Genomic DNA, 8,638 nt, shown 5'->3' with positions numbered 1-8,638 from the left:
ATGTTCGTGGGAGTGGAGGCGATTGCAGTTTTCCAGCCCCTATGGTCGGGCTGAGGTAGTTCAATGACAGTTAAGTGACCAAAAAACACTGATTCTGCACTGAGGCCTTATACAGGGACAGTAGTGGATACTAGATGCCAGTAGTGGTGGTGAAGGATTATTTAGCTATGGTCAGTACACTACTAGGACCAGCTGACCTGTCTCCAACAGCTAACGTGTGCAGTGGACACACAAAACTGCAATATAACAATAGCAAGAAAAAGAAAAACAAACTGTAGAATGGTAAGCTACTGTAGCACCAATCACTGACTGCACCTGCCTGCAAAAGCTAAAGTGCACTGTGTGGACACTGAACAGCAATATCACAAGATCAAAACACAGCCTTAAGAAGTGCTCTTGGGGTTATGTAGATGGTGTATTGGTACTGTAGCAGCAAGACTCTCCACTGGGGACACAGAACAGAGGCCTAACTAACTCTTTCCTTAATAGCAGTACAGCTCTATCCCCAGTCTCCTTCACAGCAGCCACAGTCAGAGTGCAAAATGGCTGCTGTGCTGGTTTCCTGATAGGTGGGGGGTGGTCCAGGTGGTAGGGATAGCTGATTGGCTGCCATGTGACTGCTGACTATGGAGTGAGGGGTCAATTTTTGGCTACATTATAATGTATAGGGGGCGAATCGAACACGCTATATGTTTGCAAATAGACACGAACACGCATTGTTCGCCGTGAACTATTTGCCAAGCCAACAGTTTGGGCCATCTCTATACCTAGATGGTGTGAGAAAGTCATTAAAAGTGTTCAGTCGATTATTATTATGTTTCAGAAAGTGTATGTTTGACCATGTTATTCATTATAATTGAAATGTCAATATCAACAGACAAATATGTATAGAAAAGTGATATGCAACAAATGTTTGATGATGAACATAAAAAGAATTACACATACTAACATACTCTTCCTTTTTTGAATAATATTTTTTTTTAAGTTATAAAGTTAATAATTTTTAGGTCAGGTTTAAAATCTGCATTTGATTACTTTTTATATTGTATATGAGTAAAAAATATCACTAAAGGATACCCGAACTGAAATGTGACATAATGAGATAGACATGTGTATGTACAGTGCCTAGCACACAAATAACTATGCTGTGTTCCTTTTTTTCTCTGCCTGAAAGAGTTAAATATAAGGTATGCAAGTGGCTGACTCAGTCCTGACTCAGACAGGAAGTGACTACAGTGTGACCTTCACTCATAAGAAATTCCAACTATAAAACACTTTCCTAATAGAAAATGGCTTCTGAGAGCAAGCAAGAGGTAAAAAAAAGGGGAATTTCTTATCAGTGAGGGTCACACTGTAGTCACTTCCTGTCTGAGTTAGGACTGAGTCAGCCACTTACATACCTGATATGTAACTCTTTCAGGCAGAGAAAGAAAAAAAGGAACACAGCATAGTTATTTGTGTGCCTGGCACTGTACATACACGTCTATCTCATTATGTCACATTTCAGTTTGGGTATCCTTTAAATATCATTATTTTCTGTTGATATTATCCTCCATATTTTTGTGTGTATATTTTCTATTCCATATAGAGGTAGGTGTGTGACTTTTATATATATTAATATATTAGTAACTAAGCAGCTCGGGATGATCCAAACCACTAGGAATGTATAGGGGGATAAAAGGGACTGAAAAGCCCTCCTACTAATAAACAATGCTTGGTGAAATTTGCCTTCTTAAAACAGAAGGAAACTTGCAATAATTCAGCTTTAAAGCGATACTTAAAGAGAATCTGTATTGTTAAAATCGCACAAAAGTAAACATACCAGTGCGTTAGGGGACATCTCCTATTACCCTCTGTCACAATTTCGCCGCTCCCCGCCGCATTAAAAGTGGTTAAAAACAGTTTTAAAAAGTTTGTTTATAAACAAACAAAATGGCCACCAAAACAGGAAGTAGGTTGATGTACAGTATGTCCACACATAGAAAATACATCCATACACAAGCAGGCTGTATACAGCATTCCTTTTGAATCTCAAGAGATCATTTGTGTGTTTCTTTCCCCCCTGAGGGGGGAGTGCATAGCAGAACCACAACACTGAAGAACTTGGCAGCCTTTCAGACACAGGCTGACAAGTCTGACAAGGGAAAGATACATTGATTTATTACAGAGACTGTGATAGTACAAAGTGCTGCAGTAAGCCAGAACACATTAGAATAGCTTTTGGAACTTGTAGGATGATAAAAAACAGGATGCAATTTTTGTTACGGAGTCTCTTTAAGTAAAAAAATAAATAAAATGATTTTTACTCCCCTGGGGCATCCCTCAGCCCCCTGAAGCTGTATGGTGCCCTCGCAGCCTCGCTCCGATCCTCCTGTCCCCGCCGGTGGCTACTTCCGGGTTCGCCGACAGCCGCCGACAGGCTGGGAACGCGAGTGATTCTCCGCGTTCCCAGCCGCTATATCACCCTCTATGCTGCTATAGCGTATATGTTATAGCAGCATAGAGGGTGATATAGCGGCTGCGAACGCGGAGAATCACTCGCGTTCCCAGCCTGTCGGCGGCTGTCGGCGAACCCGGAAGTAGCTGCCGGCGGGGACAGGAGGATCGGAGCGAGGCTGCGAGGGCACCATACAGCTTCAGGGGGCTGAGGGATGCCCCAGGGGAGTAAAAATCATTTATTTTTTACTTAAGTATCCCTTTAAGTGAATATTTGTGGTTTCCCACAATGCACCACTACTGAACATGCAAATTATCTCTTTTCACCCTTGTAAGGCAGGCAAGCATCGAGAACCGCAAGCCTATAGCTTTAAATATTACACAGCCACATCAACCCCGCATGTAGACAGCCTGTTAAGAGGTACTATTTATTTGCCAAATTTTGGGATTCTTTAGCTTTTATAGTAGAATATGTGATTTATTTTTTATTAATGCAGTTTTTCTTGGAATAAAAACTTGAAAATAGGAAGATAATTAATTAAAAAGGGCTCTTTATCTTTTCTTCTACCGCGTACTGACATGGTAATCCTCGAAGGCCTGTTTTTGGCGGTGCAGTACACGCCACTCAACAGTGTAAAAACCAGCCTCAAGCTGTGCCAATCAAATGCACTTCCTGATGATATTGATTGGTCTAATTCCAGGCGGCATACAATTTTGCAGAATGTTGCACTGCAATTTTAAACCTATGTGCCGTTTACAGTGCACACGTTACATTGAGGTGCAATATGCTGCGTTAAGTGAAGTGGAGCATTCAGTGAATTGAACATAACTATTGTCAACATTATCATGTTTGCACCTGCGGCATGAGTCAGCAGCAGGTAAAGAGTAATTACTATAGTCAGTATCCACCCATTAGTTCAGTCTGCTTGAGTGCACATGCGCCACACATTTATAACATCATCACTCTCCATAACACTGTTGTGATCTAACGCATCCTACTGCAGCCTGCATTGTGCGACCAAGTGTTGCATGATAGTTCCATTGTGCGACCATAATGACAGGAGAAAGGCGCTATACAAATACTGCCATTATTAATGTCGCACCACAACGTGACGTCCCGCTGTGAACCTAACCTGAATGTTTTCACATCCAACTGGAAGAGTGCCTGATGATTTCAAAATGAATCAGATTATAATTTGATGTTTTGATGCTTTAGCTCTTCTCGTAGCTGTTACAGAAACACAACCTTTCAGCAGCTAATAAAATGACAGTGTAATATGGCTGTGAAAGTCACAGCAATGGCTGTCATACACTGACAGACACACAGCAACAGAAGTCAATATTTTCATTTCATCATTACAGGTCAATGGTCACCCTTGTCAGCAGTCAAGGTGCTATAAACATGGTGTGGGAAGGCTTGGGAAAAGATTGTGAAGGCAGTTACCTTTTTCATGAAAAAAACTTTATTTATTGCAAAAGCCTAATATTGGCGGGCAGCTTAAGTTTACATGAGGAGGCAGGAGTTTACTAAGATAGTTCAAAACCCATCAATTAAATAATGTACAGTTATTGCTGCTAAAACCTTTGTATATAGTTTGCTAAAAGCAGAAAGCCAGTATTTCTAGATTATTAATCACAAGAAAAAGTGTGAGAGATCGCGGAAAAGCCGCCGCATGTGCTGCTGAGCAGGCGGCTGATTCCGCGTCCAGTGCGGCGGTTTGCACGCGGAAGCGTGTGTTTGGTAGCAGGGCAGAACGCGGAAAAGCCGCCGCATGCAACAACAGTAAGGCGGCTGGTTCCGCGGCCAGCGCTGTGGTTTGCACGCGGCAGCATGTGTCTGGTGTGGCTGAGTCTGTTAGTGCACATAGGCTTAGACACACACGCGCGCGCGCTGAGAGGCAGAATTCTTATACTAAGCAGGAAGAGTCAGCTGACCACGCCGATCAGGTGACTCCAGAGCAGGATACTATTGGTTGAGCAATTAGGGGTGGTGCTGGAGAGCACTACTCCATATATAGTTCCTGCTGGTCACTTGCAAGTTGTCTGCCGTTGCGATCACTACGTGGAAGCACTCAGACCTAGTCAGATCCTTCAGTGTGTTTGAACCAGGTGGACCTGGGAATACACACTTAGCCAGATTATTTGAATTGTATTCTGTTTATGCTTAAGCTAGTTCCAGGGTGTAGAGACCAAGGACCTCACACCCAGCTTAGGGAACTGTGTTATCATCTGTGTTATACCTCAAGCTAGTTCCAGGGTGTAGAGACCAAGGACCTCACACAAAGCTTAGGGAACTGTGTTATCATCTGTGTTATACTTCAAGCTAGTTCCAGGGTGTAGAGACCAAGGACCTCACACCAAGCTTAGGGAACTGTACTACCATCTGTGTTATCTTTCAGACTAGTTCCAGGGTGCTGAGACCTTGCACCCAGTCTAGGGAACTGTATTATCATCTGTGTATACTTCAGACTAGTTTCGGGGTGCTGAGACCAAGGACCTCGCACCCAGAATAGGCATTGTTTGATATATGTTATGACTTATAGCTTTTCTGACTACTCCTCTGTCTTCTGATTCGGTACCTCGCATATCTGATATTCCGTTGCCAGACCCTGCTTGACTTGGATACCGAATCAGCCTTCTGTCTTTGTACTTTATCTGTCAGTGTGTTGCCGACCCGGCGTGCCCGACCTCGAGAGCTATCTCTCCCCTTAAGAGATAGTCTCCAGATCAGATAGTGACATCCACCTTTAGGTGTCACTCACTCTCTGGCCCTTCCTGTCTCCAGCCTGACTCCTCCCCTTGGAGAGCCTCAGGCTGCTGGAAGGTTCCTGTGCTCCCAGAGCAGTGTCTCTTTACTTTTATATCGCCTGCTGAGCAGGTGCATCACTCAAAGTATTACTGTTACACCAAACACTCACATACCTATAGGTGTCCAGAGGTTAGCAATATATCTGTATTATCGGTGATTCTGCAGATCATCAATAATCGGTTATATATCTGCATTCTTGGTGATACTGCAGATCACCAATAATCAGATTCTCTCTGCGTGCTGACACCAATCGTTACAAAAAGGTTTTTGGGTAGCTTATATACTTTTCGTCATCTCTTATATATTTGAGCACCTTAGACTCATGGGTTAAGGTGCATACATACACACCAAGAATGTACTGAATCTCTAGGGTTAACATTTGGGGCTAGTGAGGAACAGCTCTGTGCAGTTCTGTTGCTAAGAAGAGCGGGTGGAGAGTTTGATGTTGCGGCGCAGGACAGAACGGGTTCCAGCAGGAGATTCAAGGAGGAGAACAATGCACTCAGCCAAAGCGATCCGGGACTCCAGATCTCTTGGCAACACACTGTGGAGGATCAGAGCCACTGCACACAAGCTAGATTGTCAGCAGCTATGGCCTTGACTGGCTGCTTTGTGGAAAACCATCTAGCATGTGTACGAGGCTTCAGTGTTGTGAGCCAACCACAGAAGAGAGATTAAGCCTCAGTGCCTCACTTACACTTCAAACACATACATGCTTGTATTTTACATTGCTATTTCCTTTGTTGAGAAAAGGCAGTCCCTTTAGGTTGGCTTTTGTACAGTATAAGGATTCATTTCAACCATTCACTTCAATTTATGATTGTTTTGTCTAATGTACCAATTTTTCAAATCTCATTAGTGACATTGTCACAGATAAATCAGAAGTTTGCAGAAAATCTTCAGGAACTTTCCAGCATGACCGTTTCACTCATCCATAATCTCACCTCCGTTCTTTTTCATTACTCCCATCCAACAATTAATCCTAACCTGTGCTCGCTTCGGCAGCACATATACTAAAATTGGAACGATACAGAGAAGATTAGCATGGCCCCTGCGCAAGGATGACACGCAAATTCGTGAAGCGTTCCATATTTTTAGATGTCATAATTATCCTTCCAGTTGATAATTGTTTTTATCTTTTGTATTGCAAAACTCAAAATTTGTAAATGTTTTCTGTTAATTTTGTTATGCTTTTTTATGACATCAATAAAAAAATTTGAATGTAAAAAAAAATAATAATAATCCTAACCTAATCCTAAAGGGCCTTAAAGCCAAATCTACCTTAGGGCCGGTTCACACAAATTTTGCCCAATTTACAGAACACAAGAACAGACATGTCAACAGATCCTATGCTAGGTATCAGATCCGTTCACTTTGGCATTTTGGATAGAACCATTTTATCCGATCCAGGAATTGGAATGCAAATTCCCAACCTGCGCGATTTTTCCGGACACTGCAGATGCTGTGAATACCAACACAATCAATTAACGCCTAAGATAACAGACAGTGTCCGTTCTCACTAGGCTGTTTCCCCCTAAGGTTCCTGCGCTACTCACCTGTCTTCAACCTCGTCTTCGGTTATCTTGTAGGATTCACTTTTCTGTGTCTTTAATATGCAAAAACATACTGCACCGAACATGTGACTAACATATCATATAGGCATACAACCGGTCCTTCTTTTATTATGGATGCATTTGCATGTCGCCCTTTTGAATTGGATTTACATACTGAAGAAACGAGATCAAAATAAGATTTTACCGTCTTTGTGATACGATTACATACACAGCATGGTAAATAATGTATTTCAAGGGAATTCCTAGAAATATTCATTCTTATTCATTCTCCTTCAGAATGAGCAAACTGCTATTTACTCAATAAAACGGCATAATGTAAGGACCCAGTATCAAAAGAAAACCCCACATGAAAGCTAGGAAAAAGAGCCATGTAATTGAAGCAATGCAGAATTGCACCCTAGAAGGCTTTTAGTAAATTGAACCTATAAAATGAGGCCGCAGAGAAAGTTGAATGAGATTACTTGCTGCAGAGATGAACCTCTGCCATATAGCGTCTCCAGGATTGCGCCCATGATTATAAAACACTGGAATGAGGTAGGGAGGGATGTCATAATGAGACTCTATAGATTCAGCATGTGGAATATGGTGGTATTCATCTGTCCTTTTTTCTCCTTTCCTGCCAACTACAGAGAATGATTGTCCTATCCACCCCCACTAATATTGCTGCAGCACCACCTAGTCCATCAGCATAGCCTAATTATGCTTGAGTGCCCTACTGTTTGCTTGCATTCTCACTATATTCATTGCTAATGACTTACAGCGGTTCCTAGTTCAGCAAACAGTATGCTTTCTGACTCCACACAACTCCTTGACCTCTGTAAATAACTGCTTTGCAGCCACTATAATTAATGATGTCCAAAGCATTATGGATATATCGGCTCATGTCCAGCGCTAAGCCACCTGTGCATAAATCTTCAACATTTACATAAAAAAGGCATTTAGCAAACCTGAAAACAGTGGATATGCATGGTGATATATCAATACATCACATCATGGAGGCATCAAGCAATCCTATTGATTTTGTTGCTGTGGTTTGAATGCTCAGTTGTAATGACTTATTGTTAATGCATTTTTGTTTACCATAATTAATATGTATGATTTTCACACTTTGTTTTTAAATCTATCTGCAGTTTTATGTCCAATCAAACCATGTAAAAAAAACAAACAAACTAGGATTAGTATGTACAGTACAATCTATCTGCATACATTCATAACAAAATGTGCAAGTGTTTTTTTCCATATATTTTCGGCTTAAATATTGCCTAAATTATATTTATTTGCACATAAAGGGCTTGTTCACAGGAATGCATTTTCAAAGGCTACAGGCTATGGTTACTAAATGTTTTCCAGCTCAACAACTGCATGTCAATTGCTAAATTCTCTCAGTATAACATAAATGGTGTGATTGTCACTGTGGTTGATTTGCATCTTCCAGGTGTTACATGATGCAGCATGTTTCTGCCTTCAGCCATCTCTACAGGATTGAATGTAAACACTTAAAGGGCAACTGAAGTGAGAAGAATACTGGGGCTGCCATAATGGTTTCCTTTTAAACAATACCAGTTGTATGGCAGTCCTGCTGATCTATTTGGCATCAATAGTGTCTGAACAACACCAGAAACAAGCATGCAGCTAATCTTGTCATCTGAATAATGTCAGAAACACCTGATCTGCTGCATGCTTTTTCAGGGTCTATGGCTAAAAGTATTAGAGGCAGAATATCAGCAGGGTAGGCAGGCAACTGGTATAGCTTAAAATGCAATAAATATGGCAGCCTCCATGTCTCTCGCACTTCAGTTGCCCTTTAAGCTACATACAC

General features: G+C 41.6%; 1 non-coding gene across 1 annotated transcript; it reads left to right on the top strand.

The window, feature by feature from the left end:
- The first annotated feature begins 6,234 nt into the window (after positions 1-6,234).
- LOC137555069 (U6 spliceosomal RNA) lies at positions 6,235-6,341 on the top strand. The gene has a single exon (XR_011027774.1). It is a non-coding gene; the product is annotated as a U6 spliceosomal RNA (small nuclear RNA).
- Positions 6,342-8,638: the final 2,297 nt, after the last annotated feature.

This window comes from Hyperolius riggenbachi, chromosome 2 (assembly GCF_040937935.1).
Source record: "Hyperolius riggenbachi isolate aHypRig1 chromosome 2, aHypRig1.pri, whole genome shotgun sequence".
NCBI classification, from domain to species: domain Eukaryota; kingdom Metazoa; phylum Chordata; class Amphibia; order Anura; family Hyperoliidae; genus Hyperolius; species Hyperolius riggenbachi.
This window is presented reverse-complemented; position numbering and strand designations above follow the sequence as displayed.